Consider the following 26,155-nt stretch of genomic DNA (forward strand, 5'->3'; position numbering starts at 1 on the left):
TTATTTATTTATTTATTTATTTATTTATTTATTTATTTTGGGGGGAAGGGAAACAGGACTTTATTGGGGAACAGTATGTACTTCCAGGACTTTTTTTCCAAGTCAAGATGTTGTCCTTTCAGTCTTAGTTGTGGAGGGTGCTGTTCAGCTTCAAGTTGTCCTTTCAGACCTAGATGTGGAGGGCACAGCTCAGCTCCAGGTCCAGTTCCCCCCCTCTTGCTAGTTGCAGGGGTCACAGCCCGCCATCCCTTGCAGAAGTCCAACCCGCAACCTTGTGGTTGAGAGGATGTGCTCCAACCAACTGAGCCATCCAAGAGCTCAGCGGCAGCTCAGTTCAAGGTGCCGTGTTCAATCTTAGTTGCAGGGGGCGCTGCCCACCATCCCTTGCGGGACTCGAGGAATTGAACTGGCAGCCTTGTGGTTGAGAGCCCACTGGCCCATGTGGGAATCCAACTGGCAGCCTTCGGGGTTAGGAGCATGGAGCTCCAACCGCCTGAGCCAACGGGAGGCCCAATGCTTGCTTATTTTTGTATGTTTGTCTTTTTTATCTAGATGACATGAAATCTTAAATGGATTCCTTCCTTTCTTATTTTGGGTTTACGTAGGTGGGCTCTTCCAATGTTTGATAGGGTGGGGGACATCCGTGTATTTACTGGAGGTAAGTTCGACTGTTGATACTTCTCGCTTTGATGCAAAAGCTTCTCATACTGTGAATACTATCAGGATTAATGCTGTGAGTGAAATAAATGATCCCATAGAGGACACTGTGTCCCATGTTGTGTAGGCGTCTGGATAGTCGGAGTATCCTCGTGGTATTCCAGATAGGCCTAGAAAGTGTTGAGGGAAGAAAGTCATGTTGACTCCTACGAATGTGATGAGGAAATGGATTTTTGCTCAGGTTGTATTTAACGTGTATCCAGTAAATAGTGGGAATCAGTGGACAAAGCAGCCAATGATAGCGAATATAGTTCCTATGGATAAGACATAGTGGAAATGTGCTATGACATAGTATGTGTCATGGAGTACGATGTTTAGTGACGATGTCTAGTGACGAGTTAGCTAGGACCATCCCGGTTAGGCCCCCTACAGGGAATAGGAAGATGAAGCCAAGGGCTCATAGTATAGCAGATGATCACTTAATATTTGCTCTGTGCAGAGATGCTAGTCAGCTAAAGACCTTTACTCCAGTAGAAACAGCGATAATTATAGTAGCGGAGGTAAAGTAGGCTCGTGTGTCGAGGTCCATTCCTACTGTGGACATGTGGTGGGCTCATACGATAAAGCCCAGGAAGCCGATTGACATCAAAGCTCAGACCATGCCCATATATCCGAAGGGTTCTTTTTTACCTGAGTAGGTGACAATGTGGGAGATAATTCCGAACCCGGGTAAAATGAGAATGTACCCTTCCGGGGGGCCGAAGAATCAGAATAGGTGTTGATACAGGATAGGGTCTCCTCCTTCTGCGGGGTCAAAGCAGGGAGTATTTAGGTTGCGGTCGGTCAGTAGTAAGGTAATTTCCGCGGCTAGGACGGGAAGAGGTAGTAGAAGTACGGCTGTAATTAGGCCGGACCACACGGAGAGTGGTGATTGGTACTGGGATAGGGCAGGGTGTTTTATGTTAATGATCGTAGTAATGAAGCTGATTGCTCCTAGCATAGGGGACACTCCTGCTAAGTGGAGGGAGAAGATGGCCAGGTTGATAGAAGCTCCCACGTGGGCCAGGTTTCCTGCACACGGTTCAGTCGCTTCATCGAGGAGGCCAATAGAAGTAAGAAGGAGGTGGGTAAGAGTCAGAAGCTTATGTTGTTTATACGTGGGAAGTCCATGTCCGGTGCTCCAATTATTAGAGGGACCAGTCAGTTGCCAAAGCCTCTGATTATAACTGGCATTACTATACAGAAGATTATTATGAATGCATTGGCCCTGACAATTACGTTGTACATTTGGTCATCTCCTAGGAGGGCACCTAGTTGACCTAATTCAGCTCGAATTAATCGGCTTAGGGTGGTGCCTACTATTCCTGCCCAGGCACCAAATAACAAGTATAGGGTGCTGATATCTTTATGATTGGTTGAGAAGAGTCAGCGGTTCATGAAAATAGGTAAAATGTCTGAGTAGGCATTAGGCTGTAAATCTAAGCACAAGGGTTTGAGTTCCCTTTTTACCAAGACCCGTGGTGTATGTCACACATTGAATTGCAAATTCAAGGAAGCAGCTTCATTCCTGCTGGGATTTCTACTGCCTATTTTTTTTTTTCTACCTGGCGGGAGAAGTAGATTGAAGCCAGTTGATTAGGGTATTTAGCTGTTAACTAAAATTTCGTGGGTTATAAGCCCACCAGTCTAGAAGGGCTTAGCTTAATTAAAGTGGTTGATTTGCATTCAGTTGATGTAAGATAAAGTCTTGCAGTCCTTATTGGCAGGAATTAAGTGTACGCTCACTTGCTTAGAGCTTTGAAGGCTCTCGGTCTGTGTTTAACCTAAATTCCTAGTTTAGTGTTGATAGTATTGGTGCTAGGGGAAGTGTTAGGGTTGATAGAATGATTATTGGGGATAGGTAGGTTGTTCATTTTGTGTTTTTGAATTGTCATTTGATCTTTATGTTACTGGTGGATGGGAACATTGTCAGGGATGTGGTGTATGTTAGTCGTATGTAAAAGTATAGGTTGAGTAGGGCGGAGATGGCTATTAGAGTTGGCAGGATGATGCTGTCATTTTTTGTTAGCTCCTGGATAATTATCCATTTGGGTAGGCGGTTAGTGGGGGGAGGCCTCCTAGTGATAGTATGATTGCTGGGATAGATGCTGTTATTATGAGTATTTTGTTTCATAGATATGATAGGGATCGTGTGGTGGTTGATGAGTTGGTTATGAATAGTATGATAGTTGTGGTTGTTATCAGGATATACAGGATAAGGTTGGGAGTGCTATGGTGAGGTTATAGACCATGATAGCTGTTATTAGCCTATGTGGGTGATTGAAGAATACACTAGGATTTTTCATAATTGGGTTTGGTTGAGTCCGCCTCAGCCTCCAATTAGGATGGATAGTATGGATAGTAGAATGTCTAGGTTAATTGAATGTGAGATTTGATATAGGACTGACAAGAGGGCTAGTTTTTGTCATGTGAGAAGAATGAGGCCTGATGACAGAGGGATGCCTTGTGTTACTTCGGGGACTCAGAAGTGGAATGGTGATAGGCCAACTTTTATGGTGAGGGCTAGGGTTATGATAGTTGAGGCTGATGGGAATGGTGATAGGCCAACTTTTATGGTGAGGGCTAGGGTTATGATAGTTGAGGCTGATGGGCTGATAGTTATGACAGTTCATTGGCCGGAGTATAGGAAAGTTGATAATGATGGCTAGCATAAGTAGCATGGATGCGGTTGCTTGGGTGAGAAAATATTTGGTGGAAGCTTCTGTGGATCAATCGAGGACTGGATCGCTTTATCATTATGGGAATAATTGCTAATATGTTTATTTTGAAGCTGATTCAGACAAGTAGTCAATGTGAGCTTGTTATTACAATAAGGGTTCCTAGAATAATGGTAAATGAGATTGTAGTGAAGATGAGTGGGTTTATTAGTACGGGAAGGGTGTGAACCAACATTTTGGGGGTATGCGCTCGATAGCTTACTTAGCTGACCTTACTGTAGAATGTGGTCTAATGTAGTAGCACGGAGATTTTTGAAGTCTTAGCAGCAGGTTCAATTCCTGTAGTTCTAGACATAAGGGGATTTAAACCCTTATGGTTTACTCTATCAAAGTAACTCTTTTGTCAGACATATTTCTTATGTTTGTGGGGGAACACTGGCTGTAATAATGGGCATTGCTACATTTCACATGCATGGGGCTCGGGTTAGGGGTAGGAAGTTCTTTCATAGGAGGTGTATGAGTTGGTCGTATCGGAAGCGTGGGTAGGCTGCTCGGATCCATAGGAAGGACATAGTGAGGAGTGGGATTTAAGTACGGAGTTGGAGGTATATAGCTCCTGTATGAGTGGGTTGTGGAATGCCCCTAGGAAGAGAATGGTTGTCAAATGCTTATTATAATAATATCGGCGTATTCTACTAGGAAAAAGAGGGCGAACAGGCCTCTGGCATATTCTACATTAAACCCGGAAACAAGTTCGGATTCACCTTCTGTTAGGTCAAATGGAGCCCAGTTGGTTTCTGCTAGGGTGGAGATAAGTCATATTATAGCCAGTGGTCATGATGGGAAAACTAGTCATGTATGCTCTTGTGTGGTGATTAGGGTTGATAGTGAGAAGGATCCACTTAGAAGTAGTACGGATAGTAGGATAATTGCAAGGGTTACCTCATAGGAGATGGTCTGTGCTACTGCCCGTAGGGCTCCAATTAGTGCATATTTGGAGTTTGAGGCTCAGGCTGATCATAGGGTGGAATATACGTCTAGGCTTGATATAGCCAGTATAAATAGGATGCCTAGGTTGAGGTTGATTAATGGGTGTGGTATGGGTAGGGGAGTTCATATTGTTAGGGCTAGAGCGAGGGCTAGGACTGGTGCAATAATGAATACGGAGATTGATGATGTTAAATGCCGTAGGGCTTCTTTGATGAATAATTTGATGGCGTCAGTGATTGGTTGGAGGACTCTTTAGGGGCCTACAACATTTGGTCCTTTGCGGAATTGCATGTAGCCTAGTACTTTTCGTTCAATGAGGGTGAGGAATGCTACGGCTAAGAGGATAGGGACCATTAGTAGGAGGAGATTAATTATGAACATATTGTTAGAGAGAGGAATTGAACCTCTGGCTATAAAAGTTTAAGTTTTAGAAATATCACCCTTCTAGTTGTGTAGAGCGTTCATAAGCTAAAAAGATAGGAAAACCTTATGTGGGTAAATGTGGTTCCACTGGGTCATGGTATGAAGACCAATTTCAGTAATCAAGAAGAGGTCAAAAGACAAGGATGAACTTCCAATGGATGAATATTAAAGAGCAAAAAAGAAACAGATGTTAACAAACCAACAAACAAACCCTGGATAGCTTTGACAGAATGTCTCTTTAGAAAGTAAAATGTGTACCATTTAAAGGAGCCTCCCCTTTCAAAAGTCATTGCCTCCTTCAAGTGCTTCTCTTCTGCCCTGTGTCAGTACAAGACCTAATGACCATGTGTTGATAGTCTGGACACCATACCAATTACATGCAATAACTCTGACATGTCCTAGAATTAGTAAGATCTCTGCTTAGCTGAATATTAGGAACGCTTCTCTTCAAAGGCTGAAGGGAAGGAGGAATGGGTGATATGGGATAGGAGTGGAAATTGTAACTATGGTAAATAATAGTCTACTTTTGGCCTGAATGCTAAAATATTAAAAATAAATAGAATATTATGCAACATGAGACAATCAATTTCCCAAGCTACTGTACCACCAGTGTCCTAAAATTCTCAACAACTCTCTTTTACCCTTTTTTTGGAGTATTTGGGTGTTTCCATTTGTTAATGAACATTAAAGCCTTTATATAGAAGCCTATCTGACATCCTAGATAGTTTGTAAAGTTCCTGATATTTTCAAATAACTTATTCTACCACCATTTACTATAACTGTGGCATTTAGTGAATATATTTCATGGAATATAATGTGGTTCTACATCAGATCTTTTATAATTTTTATACAGAATTTCAGGTGCATCATCACTATCCTGCTTGCTTATTTTGGTTCCCTCTTGAATATCAATATTAGATTTGAATTGGCCTCTCTTCCTTCAGCCTACTTATTTTGGAAACATTTATCCCCCCCCCACTTTTATTTCCCCGTCATTTTGATGGGCTTATTTATGCTAAGCTTAGTCTTATTTGCCTCTTGAATACTGTGAAGCCAGTTTTATATTCTGGTTGATGATAATTCCTTCTTTTAAAAGTTTATAGAAATTATAGTAAGGATCTTAGTTTGCTTGCTGCATAAGTATCAGTCCAATAACCAGTTTTAAAAAATATATTTTAGAATGTAGAATAATCCATTCAACAAACCTGTCTGCAGAACAATTAAAATTACACTTTCTTCATTTTATTTTCATAGTATTTCCTTGTATAACTGTTACTAATATTTTTTTCTCTCAGTACAGTTATTCAGGATAATATATTCTCAGTATAATTAATCAAGTTTAGAAAAATGTAGGGGATAAATTTCAGTTATTTTTTATCATCTTTAGTTTTCTTTTTTTTTTTTTAAATTAATTTTCCCATGTAATCTTTTGTCTGATGCTTAGATTCCTTTTTTTCTTTTTCTGGTCATATTTGTTTACTTGAATAATCAGTCTTATTTATTTACAGTCATTAAGATACTTTTTTACTTCCTTAATGATGTCAAATTAACTAAAAGTACTATAGCTTTTAGTTCTTTTAGTTCCCAAATGTGATAAACATCAGGATATTTATATATATATATATATATATATATATATATATATATATATATATATATATATATATATATATATTTTACTGATATATAATTTACATACATATACCAATTGTACATATATAATCTGACGAGTTTTAATAGCTTACACTGAAGTCAATCTCAATATATAAAACGACCCCTCTGGATGAAGTCTCTAATTCCTTATCCCCCATCCTGGGATATCTGATGCAGAGTAGACATCCAGAGAATGTCTGCTAAATGCATGAATTAAAGCGATGTCAGCCTTACCAAGGCCTTCAGTAAAATATTGCTCATGATGTCTATTTTCTGGGACATTCTGCAAAGAGTCACAACAAACTATTTTGTGTGATGAAAATGGCTATTATGTAAATGGAGTGGTAGTTAGATTCTAAATAGATCTGAAACTGTTTTCATATATCAGACCTATCAGCCCTATTTAGAGGACTTGTTTTAGGGCTATTATTGAGCAATATTATATTTCTCAATATTATATTTCAAGTGAATTTGTCGTGGCCATCTGCAAAGTCATTCCTTCTAGCTATTAGCACCACCACAGTATTCTCTTGCTGCTTTGAATAAGTAGCACATCGGCTTACTCAAACTTTTAAAATATTAGATTAGGATCCAGACTTTAACCAAAGTGTTAAATTGTCATACATGACAATTTAAAGTAAATGAAATCTATTCGCTTCTAAACATTTTATCTTCCTAAACAATGGGAGTCGGTTGTTAAAAGTTTCAAAAGGGTTTATGGTACTATATCATAAGGTATAAAGCATTAATGATAAGGCTTAATATGAGGGCAAAATACATGATGTTTGATAACCTACAAAAAAAGAAATACAAAGGGTAGTTGTTCATTTGTTTTATGAAATAAAGTTTTATACATGTAGAAAGTATCTAAATATATATAACCTAAATCATATCATAGTTAATAAAAGTGCATATAATATGTACCTATAGGTGTTTCAGAATAAATATTACGATATCCAGAAAAAAACATATTTTGGGGTTTTGATTTTCATGTGGAAATTTATGTAAATATAGAGAAAAGTAATGATGATTGACATTTTAAGATTTAATATTGACATGTAGTAAAATAATATGTTTTGGAGCAGGCTAAACAAGGTTTTACATGCTACCTTTACCACCTACTAAGGAATCACAACAAACTTAACCATATTAACTACTACTTCCTAATATACAAAACACAAAATAATTCTTGAATATGTTAAAACTGAAAACATATCTAAAATATGTAAAATCCAGAGAAGACTCTGAAAGTCTTCCGTAAACATGAGCTTCCTTTCTTTACACCTTCTCCCAACCTGATCTTACCACTCCTGCTCAGATCATGTATTGTGTTACTAGACTGAGCATTTTGAGACCAGTACCTCTGCCCTGGAGATCTTCACATTCTCAGAATAGCAACATGACTTGCTCATAGTGCATGCAAAATGGTATTATGGAGTCAAGAAAAGAAAAAAAATAAAATAAAATAAAAGAACTGATAAAAGAAAGAAGGCAGAATGAGAAACAAAAACTCATAGACACAGACAATAATTTAGTGGTTACCAGAGGGTAAGGGGGTGGGGGGTGGGTGATGAGGGTAAAGGGGATCAAATATATGGTGATGGAAGGAGAACTGACTCTGGGTGGTGAACACACAATGGGATTTATAGACGATGTAATACAGAATTGTACACCTGAAATCTATGTAAATTTACTAACAATTGTCACCCTAATAAAATTAATTAAAAAAAAAGAATTGTACACCTGAAATCTGTGCAACTTTACTAACAATTGTCACCCCAACTAAATTTAATAAAAAATAAAAAAAAAAAAAAAAAAAAAGAAGGCAGGAAAGACAGAAGGAAGAAGAGAGGGAGGGAAATGAAGGAGGCAGTGAGGGAAGGAGGGAGTGGAGGAGAAGAAAGAAGGGAGGGAAAAGAAAGAAACTGCCACAGCAAGAATACAGCTCTACATTTTATTAAAAGCAGAATTGATCTGATTTGATGCTTTAACAATGGAATGCATTTAGGCTTTTAAAATGAAGCTCATGAGTAAACTGATGCTTTTTTTCTCTGTATTAACTTATCTCAAGAAAATAAATTTCTTTTTTTGTTTAATTCATTTGCAAATAACTCTTAGAATACATTATATTACTAGAAACACCAGCTTGAGATACATGTCTTTCATTTGAGTCCTGCACTTGTTAAATAAGTATTTGTATAAATCTGATCAGATACCTGCTTTTTTTTTTGAGTCTTAGTTTGCTCATAGGAGTGCAACTAAACTGAGTCTTAATTGATGTAAGCACCATTAAAGAACACAAAACACATGTTATCATTTTAAATTCTTACCCTGATATTATGTGCTGTTAGCTCCATTGACAGATAAAGAAACTGTGATTACATTTTTATCCAAGATCGTGTGGTGTGTAAGTTATGGATTTGAATCTCGGTCTGTCTAGCTTTATGATTCTCCACCAGGTACAGACTTTACTGGCTTTGCCCATACTTGAATGCAAAGAGTCTGGCTCCAAAGACATTGCTAATTTTATTAAAACTTGCATGGTCATTAATAACAAAGGATATTTAACTTAGAATCATTTTGCAGTATTAAATTGAATATGACTTAAATAAACATTTGTTCAGTTAAGGTATGTCAAGAATGCAAGAGAACACATTTGTCCCAGAGATGAAATGAATTAAATAATTAAATAAATAATAGTGACAGTATTGTCATATCATAAATGCAAAGACTAAAGAGGAAAAATAATTCTGAAGTTTGATTATAAAACGGTATATAGAAGAGTATATCTCATGAAAAATATTTCAAATGTATTCATTCATAAAGTAGATAAAAGCATAATGATTATCATATTGAAAAACTTTGAAACTATTGAAGCATATCTTAGCTCTTGCCAAGAAAACATCCTTGAAGAGTAAAAACAACAAAAATGATATTAACTACTACAGTGATTATCATAGGAAGACAACTCAGTTTAATATAAATATAGTCAAGAAGGCTATTCTGATTATCCTGATTTTAAAAAAAAATGTAAGTTTTCATGAACTTAAAGAGAAAAATAGGTGAAATATAATGGCACAGATGAATCAGCATCATTTAGATGAGTACATTTCTAGTCCCAAAGAAAAATACATTTGTAATTCATCATATAGAACTAAAGGACTGTTTTGAAAGTTCTAAATTCCTAAACTAAATCTAATCTATTCCAGATAACAATGGCTGCAAATACAGTGAGATTAGGGAAAATGCTCAAGTAGAAGAATTCCTGTTTTAAGCTCATTTTATATTTCAAATACAGCATTTTGATTATTCCACAACATTAAAGTGAACAGTAAAAATAATCTAGTTCTGAGAGGCCTCAAATTAAGTTTGTACTCTGCACAGTGGTTTCCTTCACAGGAAAGAGAAAAGGAAGGTAGTTCTTCTGAGGATATAGTGTGGGCTAAAGAAAAATAGATAATGTTTAAGCAGTTTCACAGTGTCCTGTTCCTCTATATGGCACAGTCGTTGAGAGTTCTCTCTTACAAGGTGATTTCCTTCTATTTGACTGAAATATGTCACACACCCCCAATAACAACAAACAACAAAATATAAACAAAGGGTATCTCTAATCTTTCCATAATTTTGTGGATGAATCCATCCACCAGATGGAAGTAGATGAAAGCTTCAATGTCAAACATGATGAGTAGGTTATGTCTCATGGAATGATCTAAAAGAAAGTCTGAAGAAAAGCACCATGTCTTCAGAGTGGTTATATATTCTAGAGTTATATCTCTGAACTGTTCATAACATGTGAGTTTAAATATTAGGATTCAATAAGTTATAACCAAATTCAAGAAGTAACTTTGGGAAGTTGGCTCTGCGTGAAGGCTCTACTTAACTTATTCTGAAGTGAAACCATCATTATGACTATGCTTAACTGAAGAAGAAAATACATTTTTCCTTTGAACCAGTGTCCATTCTGTTGGATGATAATTAATATAGAAAAAATAGATAATATGGTTTGTTAATAGCTCCCCTATCATTTGAAGTTGAATTGAAATAATAATAACAATGAAATTAAACTTGTCCTGAGATAACCCAGATGAAGTTCACATTCAATCCATGGATTTCTTTGTAAAGGGCACTCAGAGAAAATCACTCCCCATAAAGCAACTCCAAAGTGCAGGGATGGATGGAACTCTGCTTCCATTAAGTAGCAGCTCTGCTACTTAATCACCCTGTCATTGTGGCCAAGTTATATAACATCTTATAGTTTCTGTTTCCTTCTGTGTAACATATTAATAATGACATATAATTTGCCATGTTGATGAGAGAATAGTAGATAATGTATATTATAATCATATAATCTACTTAGCATAATGATAGATAAATGGTATGTAGTTAATAAATGGCAAATGCATGATTAGGCAGTTTTATTATGAGGCTATAGTTCATTCAGTTCTTTCATTCTTTGCACTGCTATTATATCTTGGCTTAACCAGGCTTAGAGGCAAGATCCCTGTTCTCAAAGTTAAGTACCAATTATAATAGAAGAAAATAATTGCTGTTATACACATAAGGGGAAAACGGGTGCTATTCTAGTGTTTACACATTCTACTTTGAAATAGATTATTATTTTAGTACTATTCTTAATAAATCCAATTGATATTTCACCATACCCATAAAGTTGATTATAGATTTTACATTAAAGAGAACAAATATCCAAAATAATTCTATGTAAACAGCAGTCATCCTCTTGTAAAATGTGACAATAATTAATGACTGTGGTCAGTAACTGAAATAAACCCTCAGTGCATGGGAGCACAGTGTACAACCGCGAGGTCGGTGGAGGGTACACCTCTTAGGTTTGAATCTGCATTTGCTACTAGCTATCTGCGTGATGTTGGGAAAATTATTAAATCTATCTGTGCCTCTGTTTCCTTCTTTTTAGTGCCATCACTATAAGGTTGTTGGGCTCATTAAATGAATCCATGTTTATAAAGCACATAATGCCTGGCACAGAATAAGTGCCATGTTTCTGTTTGAAAAGCATACCTATTTGAAAGAAAATTGTGACTTGTCAGTCTTTTGAAATTCTAAAAAGCACAAAACAAACAAATTTGGTTGTTTTGTGGTCGTTTTGGCCACAATAAGAAAACAACTTTTTGTTATTCTTGTTCTTGATAAGTTTGTTCTTAAATGGGAAAGGGAATGTATGGGAAACCCAATCCCAGAATTATAAGGCAATCCAGACAGTATTTGCTTTGAAAAATCAGACACCCAGTGCAGTTATAAATAAACATATTTGATTAAAGTATTACATGTGTCCTATTTTAAAAGTTAAATAGTACCATAAAGCTTATAATAAAAAATGCAGTCCACTTTTCTAACCCTGCCTTTTACTAACTGCCATTCCCAAGGGAAAAAACACTTTATCCTTTTTTTTAAAGTCCTAATATTGAAATTAAATCTACGTCAATATATTAATTTTTCAGTTACAGACATGATCTATTTACCTACTGTTAGGAAGTCGTGTATGTAGCATTATTTTACCACTGTTCCAATTTTCCACCATGCACAATCCGTTCAAAAAATACATTTATAGTTTACCTTAATTTATGTAGACTTGTTGTAGTTTAATGATATGCTTTGACTCTTTGGGAGATAAACAAAAAATATTGTAATAAAATGACTTCTAACTTAGCTGCAAAGATATAGAATATGTTGTTCACCCCAATAACCAATATCTAGTATAGCGTCTTATATGTGATTACACAGATATTTTCTCTTAAAAATAAATAGCTGGAAACTCTTTCTATAAAATAAAGTGAATTATTTGTATCCTCATATATTCCTTTTATTCCAATGTTATAAGAATCCTATAGACAAATGCAACTTTCAATTATATACACACATACACGGTTATGTATATTGAATTTTCTTGAATGTTTATTTCAAAAAGTTCAGGGCTACTAATAAATGGAAAAGCAAAAAATGGAATAACATATAAATATGCAATCCAAATTTTTACACTTATTTTATTATGTGTTGTGTTATAACTACTTTATATCATGCCCTACTTTTCTACGTCTGAGCTATTTTGATACAGAGATCATACTTCATCACTGTTCTTACCACGGTGCCTGCATTCATAAAGCTGATTCTCAATAAATATTTATTGAAGTAACTACATAAGTTATTTTCCTGGAGTTCCCCCAAACCTGAAATTTTATATATTATTCATTTTATATATTATTCTAAATTTTATATATTTATTCTACATACAAATATTTTTGCAATCATCTTTCTATAGAAAATGTCCAAACATCCACATCATTCTCAATTGTCGTAACCTTTTTGTCACAGAAAAATACAAGGCTATAGTATTAAAAGATTAAATAATTTCAGAAATAGTCCAAGTCTATTCATTGCAAATATCCACTTTCTTTGCATAAGAGTGATGAGCTATGTAAGTAAATCTTTAATTTTCGGAAAGCACTGCACTAGATATGAATTCCAGTTCCTGAAATGCTCAGCTATATCCATCATCAGCTGAAGCCTAGTAAATCTAAATCTTTGTGTGGTTATGACTGAAAGGGAATTGCTTTCAAGACATTTTGTTGCAATTTAGTAGCTACCAAATGATTCCACTGCCCGGCAGGAAATGATGACCCTCAGAGTTATAACCTCCTTCAAATGACTGTAACAAGAGTTCTAAAGGGTTTTTCTCACGGTGTTACTATGCACTGTGTCTCATTAGGCTACCTATGGTGCAGTAGTTACAGAAAGACTTGACAGATCTAAAATGTCACTACAATCACTTTTACCAAGTTCTGTCACCCATGCTTAGTCTGCTTTTAGTTTTGTGGAAAGGAATGTAGAAAGGCCATAAAGGTCTTTCTTAATGGGAACAAGCAATTTGGTCTCAGCTCTAAAATAAGGACTTTTGTTAAACTCTGAGCATCTTGACAGAAATTCACCCTGGTGAACACTGTATTTATTAAGATAAAGGTCATCCTATCTCCCTGCATCCACCTTCTTGATGGTGCACATGAAATGCATATATTTATCTAATTCCTTCTTTGTATATGTATGAGTATATAAAAACATAGGTGTGGGTAGTCACTCAGCAACATGCATCATTTACAGAATCGCTTGAGAGATTTATTGGGCTTTGTGGGACCTAAAAAGCAGCACCCATTTTTCTAGCTTGAGTGGAAAATGACTTGAAAGATAGGCAGATACATCGGGTAGGTGGAAGTCAGGATATTAGTGTTGAAATGTGTGCTAAGCATGTGTGGCCAAGTCAGCATCCTAACACTAAAACCCAAAATAACATTAAGAGAAATTGTTCTTATTTCATTTAGATTAAGAGGAAGGAGATGGGTCAATTTCTAGGAGAAAAGAGGCACTTAATAGGCTGCTTAACTCATTGAGATCTTTGCCTTCAGCTAGATCTGGGCCTCACCTAGATTAACATAAATGCTTCCTGTGCTTGAAGACTGAACCAGCCAAGTTAATTAACGGGGAAGAGTACATAACAGTGTAGATGTAGAACCTAATAATCATTTACTCTTCAAAATATTTATTTCCCTGAAAGGTTATTTGGGCAAACTTGTCTGAAGAATTAAGAGTTGTAGCTACGACAAGGACAGGGGTTAGAACCTGCTCTCTTTATATCAGAAAAACACTTAGGGGAGTTTCTATTTTACTTATTGGTTGGAATAACTGCCCTTTCCTAGTTGAATGTAAACATATGGTGAACAGGGACTCCAATAGACTAATATCTCACCTATACAGTGTATGGCAGTTGTAAGTGACATAACATGAGTAAATGTCTGAAAGAAAAAAATAAACATTCAAAGTTTAAATGTTTTGTGCTTAATTTTGAATGCCACCACTTTTGTGAACTATTTTTCTCTTTTTCTATAGTTAAAATTAATTATTTCCTTCTTATCATTACCATAGATTTTTATATACCACGAAAGTAGAATTTAGTGATCCAGTGTATTGATTCTGCTGATAAGTTACATAATTTCCAAATCTTGGCTCCACAGAATATTGTTTATGTAAATTTAACAATTTACCTGACTTTTCATTGCCTTATTTTTTATTAGTTGTAGTATGGTGATAACACTAGTTCTTACCAATACTTCATAACGCATAGCATTTAATTAAAAATTTAACGTGTATATATGTATATATGTGTGTATATATATACACACATATATACATATATATGTGTATATACAGATGCAATTAGAAAAATGTCACATGAATATTTCATAAGTGTTTGCTAGAATGATTACTATATTTCTGTAGCATTACACATATATTTTCAATAAGTGGGTTGTGAGTTTCTTATAAACATCCTGAACTGTTAATTTGATGTTTATTCCTAGCACTTAACACATAGCAAATGAAAAGAAATAAGGAAAAGATGTAAGGAAATGAGTCTTAAGTCAGATGTCTTTGAATTTCCTCTTTAGTCTCCTTTCCATTTGATAGCATCCTTTTCTGAAACTTATTTGCAAAAATTCTTGATGAAGCATAGCATATGCTTTAACATAAGCTGCTCTTGTTTGTTTCATGACTAATTCCTTTGAAATTTCCTAAACCACGGCAGTAAAAACCTAGTGGCATGGGGGTCTCTTCTACTTCATGTCCCTAGAAAATTCAAGGCTATTAAGTGCTTGATCTAAGATGCTTCATTTGTCTGGATTATTTCTCCATACACCAACCCCGTCCTGTTGATAGGGGTATGGTGTTGGTGTGGGGAGGAAAACAGGTAATGCTCCTTATCCTGTAATTCCCCAGCCTTTTGCAAAATTCCAGAAACATTTTAGGTAGTTAATGAGTATTTATTTATTAAATAAGGAACAAATAATGAGATGAGAACAAGAATCTGCATGACTTAAACAGTGATTTTCTTTAAGTTAAGTTTCCATGAACAATGAGACATTAACCTCTAAAGATGTGTTAACGTTAGGTGTAAGTATACAAGGGCTCTCTTACAGATATATGAGTACTAATCAGTCAGTTCTAACCAAGGGATCTCCAGAGAGAGCATGGAGAGATAGAAGAACGAGAGCCTGTATGTCTTCATGTATGGGAAGATACTTTAGGTTTCCTAAAGATGGAAACTAGATATTGTCATTTATTCTTTATAAATAAATGTTGCTTTTAATTACCAAAAATGTTTTTAAATTTTATAATAATAGCGATGCTGAATGCTTACTGGACTTTAAAAGATAATTATTTTTCTATTTTTATAAGCATATATTGTACATGGATGATTCCCAAGCCATGCTTCAAAATGAAAGAACTTAATTAAGACAATTAACAAAGCAGTAATAAAGTTAACTCAGTGTAAAAGTATTATTGGTTAGGAAAAAGTAGTATAACCTCAAACTCACCACATCAATTTAGGAATTTCAAAGGCACAATTAAAATAAAATTATTTGTTGTTAAAATGAAGCAAACATAGTAAGTTCAAACGATTTCATGGTTAAAAAGCAATTTTCTCCTATGAAAACAGAGACAAAGTTTTGAATCTGAAAAAATGTGTTCCATAAAATGATACAACAATTATAGGTAAAATAAATTAAAAAATGATAAAAAAAATAATTAATGCTTTTCTTTTTTTGAAATGTTTTTCTTAAAATAAGAATGGGGGAAAAATCTAAAACTGAAGATGAGTAAATACCATAGGTCAGAAGAAAAATATTTGAGGTACTTAGATTACTTATAAAAGATTAATAGAATCAAATTCCTCTATTGAGCTGACACACTGGTCTCTTTTATGTAGCTAAAAGGAATATTCGAAAAAATAGACTGAAGGAAATGTAAAACACCTTTCAAAATACAAGCTCAGAAAGCTTGTATAGCCTTTCTTGTTATTTCTTTTATCATGTCATTATATTGTCAATTGGTGATCAATAAAATGAATTCTTCTAAATGAAATTAAATAATTTAATTATAGTTGAGTAGTTTGACATAGCTTTCTATAATGAATTCAAAAAATCTGAGATTAAAACCATTTGTATCATAAAAACACATATTTTTATATGTGGTTGAAATGTGTTCTATTATAGGACCAAGGTGTAGTAGGTTCTATTTTTTTTTTACTTTGATAAAAACATGATTTACATTTCACCTTTGGTAAAGGATATTGAATAGCTTGATGAGGCTTATGGTAGTCCAGAGCTAGTGTAATCATTTGATTCACACAAAAATCAGAGGTATATTTCCCAGAGTATCCATGAAAAAAACAGTTAATACAATGCGCAAAAAGCCTGGCTTTGAGACATCAATTGAAATGGCTTTCAATTGATTTTTGTTTCACTACAAAATGCTTTAAGTTATCTAACTTGTGCCATTTCTCATATATTTTGATGTATAAATTAACAACTTTGAATTCAGACATACATAGACTTTGGCTGTGAAGAGGGTCTCCTGGTTGAATGTCATGATATATAAAATTTTGTTTCAGCACTCTAATGGCAATTCTGGTTGAAGCTGTGTCAATAGAAAAGGGAAACATATACTAGGAATAACTATGCCTATTAGAATGAACTGCTGCCGCTTTTGTGACCACTCCTCACATGGGTGCCTTGTGCCAGTTCTAGGGTGGCTGATGAAAAAGGTTGGCTAATTTACTTTATCTGTTTGGTGTTCAGTGCTTCCTCTGAGGTGAATACTACCTGGAAACTATTAAGCTGCAATACTAAAATATTTATACTTTGTGCCCATTCTCATGTGTTCATCCACATGACTCTACACAGACCTCCTTGTCTCAAGTCTTGCAACGTTTTCCCTGAAATATCCCGGACTAGATGGCTAGGCATGTGGCCACTGCCCAGGTCCAGACCTTGTCATTACAGACTTGCCTTAGCTGATCATTATATCATCTTTGAAATTTAGCCACTCTGATTACTAAATCCTAAGTAGGGTGTTGAGCTTCTTCTCTCCTTGTAAACTACAAAACACTGTGTTTACAGTTGTTTAGCTTTTCACTGTGTTTCTATAAAGCATCAGCACAAGTTAATAACAACAAATCCTATTCTATGTTCCTTGTCTATGACCTTCCTAAATCCTCCTTTTCTCACTACTACAACTCCATATATTTCCAATGCCTGTATTATTGCACAGTCCAGGGTCTTTTCTTTACTTCGTGCATTCTTTCAAGTCACTACCCATGAAAGTTTTAGCAATTAACCATCCAGAGTGTTTTTGGGACTACCCCTACCCACAAAACCTCCATCACAGTATCCTTATTGCCAGTCAGGTGAGTCCTAAAGTTTTATCTTGCTCCCTACTTTCTCTGATGACTCCTGGAACTTCTGTGTCAGTTCTTTCTTCTGGAAAAGAGATGATAAAATAGAATTAAAGGTAAAAGAGTTTTATTGGGGATTATACCTGAAAAAAGAAAAGGGAGAAAGCAAGTTTGGGCATGAAGAGCGGTTGGATCATAAAATAGATCTGATAAAGTCTCTGCTAGATTAAAGGAGAGTTTTCCAGCAAAGTGTGCCCATAAAAGGAGTGTCACATTAAGATTAATGGTCAGGTGCCTCTATCTCACTCCTGTTTGGTCATTGGTTAGGGTTATCTCTAGAAGTGTGTAATCTAAACTCACAAGCAGAGGTAAACCAAAAGGAGGTTAGAGTCTGTCACCTATCGACATTCCTCCTAGTGGGTTGAAAAAGCTGTTCTCGAAGAAGATGGGGGCAATGAATTTCTGTCTGCTATGAGTAAACCGTCAAATTTCATATGGATGAGAAGTGGAGATGTCTCAGAAGCTCAACAAAATGAATAACTGTGAGATCCATATGAATAAATTACCAATACAAAATAAAAATGACCTTATAATGTAAGACTGGTTTGATACTTCTGTTCAAAATTCAATAGTTATTTAATCTATGGCTGCTTTTAACCAATATATGCTGTCAGTCTGACAAAATTATACCTGTTGCTTGTTTTTATTTTCCTTAGAATAAATTTACCATTTAATTCTAAATATATAATAACATGTAGTGGCTATAGAAAATAAAACAAAATAATGTAGCCTCAAGATGATTATATTTTCTGGTAATTGGTAGGCATTCATTATTATAAATGATCTGTGTTTTCCAACAGACAAAAATATTTTTAAGGCAATAACTCAAAGTTTCAAAATATAATTGCAATTTTTTATAGTGATCTTAAATATTCATTTCTGCCATTCTTTAACTTTTTTTTACTCTTTTTTTGGAGAGGTAACTATTTCATATTGTTCCACCAACATACAAATACATAAATTTGTATATTCTAAGATATAATATGGTTTAATGGGGATTGGAATTATTCAGATTGTTTTTTAATCTTTAATATATCTTAGTCAAAAGCTTTCAGATAAATTACGTGTAATTTTCAATGATTTTGTTTTCTCATCTGTAATATGCAGGTAATAAACCTCCCTTTCAGTAATGCTGAGCTATAAACTGAGATCATCATATCATATATATAACATATTTTTTCAGTGTCTGTTTTCCTTCTTATTCCTTTCTTTTGATATAAGCATGAGTTCTTAGATCTCTCAGTATAGATTAGAGAAAATAAAGAGAAAATAAAAAATGAGTTCATTTTAGGAAACTCTATAACCTTACTCCTCACTTCTTTTTTGTGCCCTGCCTATCCACGTCATATGTCATTTGGAATTGAAAGAAGAAAAAAGAAGTTTAAAGGATTCACAACAATTTTTTATTTAGCATTATTTTTCTAGATATTACTATTGTGTCATTTGGGGGTAATCAAATGAAGACTGTTTCATCTTGCTTTCCCCCAAGTGACTATGTGTATGTCACAGACACAAACTTCAAATATTTGATTTGTCTATATCAATTTATACCAACATTGACATCATTTTGTGATGGTTTTGTTGTAAACTCATGATGGTTCAATCTACTGCAAGCACGTCACTATGATTCTGAAGGGGTCATCTAGCAAATGACATTTACATAAAGTTTTTTAAGGCAACAATAGAGTAAAACAGTTGAGAAAGAAGAAAAGAAAGAAACACTAATAGCTTTCAAGATATGTCCTAGAGTAGATGGACATTGGAAAATGAACTTATATTGGATCTATTTCTTCAAGACATGCTTAATGAGAAATGTCAGCTTACTAGAATAAATTCCAGTTATTTCTTAGTGAATATAGTATAACATAACAGATGGTAAGTAATCTTTCATCTAATAAAGTTCACTATTTTAAAATAATAAGTGTGTAATTTCTAAATATAATAATAAGTCTTTATTCTGAACTTGATATATTTCTCTGTTCATAATTTATCCATGCTCCATGTTGACCTGCATTCATCAATACAATGCCAATAAAACTGCTTTTGTGTTTCAAAATTTAACTATAACATCATGATATTTATTTATTACTTATGTCTAATTATAGAATAACATGATTTCTCATTCAGTCTTGAAGTAATCAGAGGAGCAAACAACACAATTTTTACAGTTATTCCAGTGATTAAGTCACTTATTAAATATAAATATATAGAGAGAGATACACCCATATATATGTATGAATATATATGTATGTGTATATACATATGTGTGTGAATATATATATATATGTGTGTGTGTGTGTCTGTGTGTGTGTCTGTGTGTGTGTACACGTGTGTGTGTATATATATATATATATATATATATATATATATATATATATATCCCAAAATAAAACCTAGCCGGAAGCAACTCCAACATATCTTTTGGAGCAAAAAATAATATGAGACCCGGTCTTATTTTAATATAAGACCGGGTATAATATATATATATATATATATATGTTTGTTTATTTTTTTCCCAAGGTTTATAGTGTTCAAGGTTTAAGATCAGGTGCTGAGACTAAGACCAAACCTCTATGCTGTAAAGATCTAAATCAATCACAGGAAATTGGTGCATAACTAAGGATAGTAAAGTATAAAATTCTTAGGGTTGGAGGCATATCTACCTGGCATTTAATGCTTCTTTTACCCTTTATCTGTTCTGTGATTTTCAATAGGTTGATTTAACTACTCAAGCCTCAGTTTTATCATCTATGAAGCTGATATATTACATTAGTACATATTTGCAGAATTATCACAGATTTCAATAAAATTTATTTGTAATGATTAGTAACCGCCTGTAACAATTGTAGGCTGTCAACAAATGTCATGCTTTCCCTAAACAAAATCATAAACTAATGTGCAATTTCTATAACCATGGACTCTGCAAAATGCTCTTGGAGCACAGTGAAGCAAGCAAGTAATTTATCTTCAAGGTGATGGGGGAGACTTCACAGTGGAAATACACTTTGCAAGCTGGAAATAGAGTTAAAGAAGTTTCAGAAAGACAGTATGATTCAAAGCAGCAAGGCAGAAGGTGAACATAGTAATGGAGAATCAATGTGGCAGGGTTTGTTGGGCAGGTAATAAGAGACAAGACAGAAAAGGCTAGATTGTGGACTGGCTGGACTACTAACAATGCTACTCTCTTAGAGAATATCTAAGTAAATCAGAATGCAAGTATCTTTATAATAAAATTCTAGCAAGAATTTTGAGTTTAATCAATAGCCATGTTTCCCATCTCTTTCCATGGCTGGGAATTTAACAGACTTGGCTGTCACTTATCCCTACTGCTCTTCTATTGGCCAAGCTTCTTCTTATTTCCTCTCTGATCTCATCCTCTCTCTACTTCTATGCCAACTTTTTTTCATGTTTTCTGGAAGCCAATTACACCTAAACAAATTGTCTTATGTCCTCCAAATAGTCATTGAGTCCCGTAAAACCCATAGCCATTATACTTACATGCTCAACTCTAGTGCTGTTTGATTTCATTATAAATCAGCAACATGTTGAATTGGACACACCCTAGACTTGATCTTTGTGATAAACAAACTTTAAATTGCATTTGTTTCTCATTTGTTTGTCTTGTTCTTTTGTTGTTTTTGGTTTATATACCGCATATCAGTGAAATCATAGGGTTCTCTGCTTTTTCTGTCTGACTTATTTCGCTTAGCATTATACTCATAGACACAGACAATAGTTTAGTGGTTACCAGAGGGTAAGGAGGGTGGGGGGAGGGAGATGAGGGTAAGGGGGATCAAATATATGGTGATGGAAGGAGAACTGACTCTGGGTGGTGAACACACAATGGGATTTATAGATGATGTAATACAGAATTGTACACCTGAAATGATGTAATTTCATTAACAATTGTCACCCCAATAAATTAAATTAATAATGAAAAAAGAAATTGTTGATAAAAATGCATTTGAATGTTTTAGCTTCATTGTTTTAGGTTATTCATATGTCATTCATATATTTAAAAACATATATACAGACAATACTGAAAATCTAAAGAATTGAAAAATAACCTAAAAGTATACCACTTAATTTGGTAAAATTTTTTCAAGATATTTTTGGTATTCTTTTCTTTAAATATAACATAGTATAAATAACATAACAAAATACATAATATGATATAATATAACATAATTTGTTTAGCTTTGATTTTAATATTTTTAATATCACCCTTTAATTAAGAATTATTTTTATGATATGTGCAAGTTGGGACCTGATTTTCCATTAAGTGATTTCTTTTTGTAGACATATTTCTATGTCAATAAATATAGATTTACAATATCAATTCTACGCTACATAATTTTCCATTCTTTATGTATTATAATATATTGTGTTCATATAAATTGATTCCGTTGTTTAATAGTTCATAAAATTTGGGTAATAATCCGTACCTATATATTTACATCTATCTATATAGTTATCTATTCACAACAGACAGGGAAAATTCCTCAAATTTAGCTGGTTTTGACATTTTTCAGTGAGTATAACTTTGAACTTAAGTCCATGGAAATTGAGTCATTTCATAACTGATGATAGCAATAAACAAAATATTGAGATTCTGAGATTTTTATGTGATTATGAGCATTTTTTTACTATCTCTGAAAATAGCATTCATTTAAATATGTATATTTAAATATTTGTTTTAAAATTTGAGAATAAAAACCAAAATGACCAGATCACATGTAAAAATATTGACAAAGTATTGAAATTATAATGTGATATTATAGAAAAGATCAAAGCACTAAAGTGACATGAAACTCTATTAAACGTACAAATGGCAATGAAAATAAAGACAATAACAGATGAAGAGTAATGGCTTATAGAATTAATCAAATTAAAGTACTGGATATGAGTAATTATTCATATGTAATCAATATATCTTTATACAAAAATTCAGACTTAAAATAATGTTGGGTTTTCAGCAGTTGCTTAAAAGTACAAGCTTATGTAACTCATATAATGAATTTAGTATTTAGCCAGTTCAGAGACACCAAAGCTGATCAAATATATCACCAAAGACTCAGATTCCTTCTTTTCATTCCATCGTACCTGCAATTTAGTTTTTGTCCTTGGAAAATGTTAATGTATAGGTGGAGGAATAGAATTGGTTTTATGAAAGAAAAACCTCCTAAAATCCCTAGCAGAATTCTATTTATACCTCATTGGCCAGAAGCATGTCACATGGATCACTCCCATCTAAAAAGGAGTCTGGGAAGGCAAATATAATTAGCTGGGTATATTGTCACATCCAATCAAAATCACAGTTCTCTTAGTAAGGAAGAAACAAATGTATGCAACAAACCAGAATAGCTCTAACTCTAGTAAATAAATTGAATTTCTAGTTAGAACATTTTCACAAAGGAAATCCCATGCTCAGTTAGCTTTACTGGTGAATTATACCAAATGTTTAAGGAAAAAAATACCAATTTTACAAAATTCCCTCCGAAAAATCAAGGAGGGAATATATAACTAATTTTATGAGGCCAAAATGACCCCAATATTAACACCATACAGACATTATACATAAAAAAAAATACTACACAGCATCACCCCTTATAAACATAGAAGGAATTATTCTTACAAGATGTCAGCAAACTAAATCCAACAATATATGAAAATGCTCATAAATTACGATGATTTTGGGCTTATCCTATGATTTCTAACTGATAGCCTGAATACTTCTCCCCTAGGATCAGAAACAAGGCATGTATGACTGTTCTCAACTGAATATTTCTGTCACTTCTATTCAGCATCATTCAGGAGGTTCCAGCTGGTGCAATAAGAAAATAAAACCATCCATCCATCCATCCATCCATCCATCCATCCATCCATCCATCCATCCATGCATACATACATAAATAAAAATTGGGAAGAAAAACCTAAAACTGCCTTCTTCCTTCTTTGGAGTCTAGCCAAGTTTTTCATATAATATGTGCTGCATACAGATTAAGTAAATAGAAATGTAAAATACCCCTTTGTTTGACAACTTTTTCTATAGGAAATCCTTCTGTTTCCATATTCTATCCTGACAGTGGCTTCCTGTCTATAATATAAGTTACATATCAGGAAAATCAAGTGCAGAGGCACGCCAATTTCTTTCAGAGGAACCAAGCTTTTCACGATCGATGCAAAGGCTTTATTATGGTCTGTAATTCATAGACTAACCTTTTTGTGAAATTTTTTGGAGCGTACAATGAATGCTGGCAATTAGGTCTCAAATGCCCTCTTCCTTTGCTGAATCCAGCTTGAACATCTGGCAATTCTTGCTCCACATATGGTAGAAGTCCTTGCTGTATCTCCTTGAGCATCATGTTACTTGTGTGGGAAATGAGAGCAATGGTCCTACAGTTCCTGTACTCCTTGGCATCTCCTTTCTTGGAAATTGGGATGTATATTGAATGCTTCCAGTATGTAAGCTGCTGTTTTCCATATTTGTTGACATATTCTTGTGAGAATTTTGACAGATTTACTCTCTATGGCTTGAAATAATTCTATTGGTGTTTCATCTACCTCCGGTGATTTATTTCTTCCAATACTTTCAGGGCACCTTGCCCTTCACTTTCCAGAATCATAGGTTCTTCCTCAAAGTATTCTTTTTTAAAGGTCTCTATCATACTTTGTCATTTCTCTATAGATTTTGTGTATAATGTTTCCACCTTCCTTTTATTTTCTCTGTTCTCCTTGATCATTCAACTTCTTAGTTAAGTTTGAATTTACCTTTTACTTCTTGAATCTCCTGGTGGACATTTCTTGTTATTTTTGTTTGTTTGTTTGTTTGTTTGTTTTTAGTTTTGCTTTTGTTGTTGTTGTTCTCTTCTTTCTCCTTACGCTGACTATTGCAATAGTTCTCTTTATGTCCACATGATAGTCATTGAAAAACTGCATTCAGAATTTTGTTTTAAGTTTTTAAGTCAATTTTTATTTCTTTTTTTTTTTAATTAAGGTTTATTGAGATGACAGTTGTTAGTAAAGTTACATAGATTTCTGGTGTACGTGCATTCAGAATTCTAACTCTGCTTTTGTCACCTTTCACTTTTGTCTCTCTCCTGTCTTTAACAATCGATAGTGTTTCTTTTCTCATCTATCTCAATTTGTCTTTCCTTTCTACTTCCAGCAATGGCTTTTCACATTCTTCCCTAATAATGTTTATAGTTTCAGACCACAATTCACCTTCTTGGTCAAATAAGCTTAACAATACAATCTTTTGTTTTTCTATTTTTATGTGGACTTTAAATCCATCAAGAATGGATTTTGGCACTACAATTCTTTTAGTTCTCTTCTTCAACTTTAATATTTGATAGTAAATTTGTGGTCAGTAACAATCTGCTCCCGGTCTTGTTTTGGCAAACAGAAAGCAGTTTCTCCATCTCCTGCTTCCGAACACATAGTTTACTTGATTTCTATATTGGCCATATGGTAATGTCCATGTATACCATCGTCTGTTTGGTTGTTTGAAGCATGTGTTTGGGATGGAAAAGTTGTTTGGCTTTGCAGAAATACACAAGCCATTCTCCTGCTTCATTTCTGACACCTAGTAAAATTTTTGAAATGACATTTGATTATGCTCTATTTTCTATTTTTGGGTTTCAATCACCTATAATCATCACCATGTCTTGTTTAAGTATGTGATCAATTTTGTCTTGGACACTTACATAAAAGCTTTCAATTTCATCTTTATTTTAACCTCTATATTTGGAGCATAAACTTGAATGATGGTTATGTTATAGGTTTTCCTAGAAGTCTGATTGGTGTTCAATCTGACCTTTTATTATAGCCCCTAACTGCCTGTGTTACATTTTGCCTCAGTATTGAAGCCACTTTATTTCTTCTGAGCTTGTCATGTCCATAGTAGAACATTTTGTAGTTGCCTGAATGCAAATGTTCCATTCAAGTCCATTTTAGTTCACTAACACCAAGCACTGCAATATTTAGATATTCCATTTCTTGCTTTACAATTTCCAGTCTACCTTGGTTCATGCTTCTTACAATCCATGTTTGATTGTGTGTGCGATGTCATACTTTCCTTTCCCCTTTGGGCCATCAGCCACTAGGTGTCCCTCTGGCTTTGGTCTAGATTTGTCATTAGCAACAGTGTGATCTGGACATTTTTGTTCTTCCCCAAATAACCGAGTGCCTTATGAGATGGGAGTCTTATCTTTCAGCACTATCTCATATTTCACACGGGGTTGTCTCACCATAGATTTTCAAGGTAAAATGAAAAGAAAAAGAATGAGAAAATGCAGCAGTGGTTTTCCATTGCCCTCTGCTACACAGTATGTGGGTACAAATCACGTGTACTCAGATCCATGGTGTTGGCAATCACCAAATGCCTTTGCGGTAATTG

General features: G+C 34.3%; 1 pseudogene across 1 annotated transcript in view; it reads left to right on the plus strand.

The window, feature by feature from the left end:
- Positions 1 to 1,040: 1,040 nt before the first annotated feature.
- Positions 1,041 to 26,155, plus strand: part of LOC308503452 (sorting nexin-1-like) — a 101,758-nt pseudogene continuing 76,643 nt past the window's right edge. Inside the window, exon 1 of the transcript in view lies at positions 1,041 to 1,217. The product of the transcript in view is annotated as a sorting nexin-1-like (transcript). The remainder of the gene's footprint in view (positions 1,218 to 26,155) is intronic.

This window comes from Rhinolophus hipposideros (assembly GCF_964194185.1).
Source record: "Rhinolophus hipposideros genome assembly, chromosome: 10".
In the NCBI taxonomy this organism is placed as follows: Eukaryota; Metazoa; Chordata; class Mammalia; order Chiroptera; family Rhinolophidae; genus Rhinolophus; species Rhinolophus hipposideros.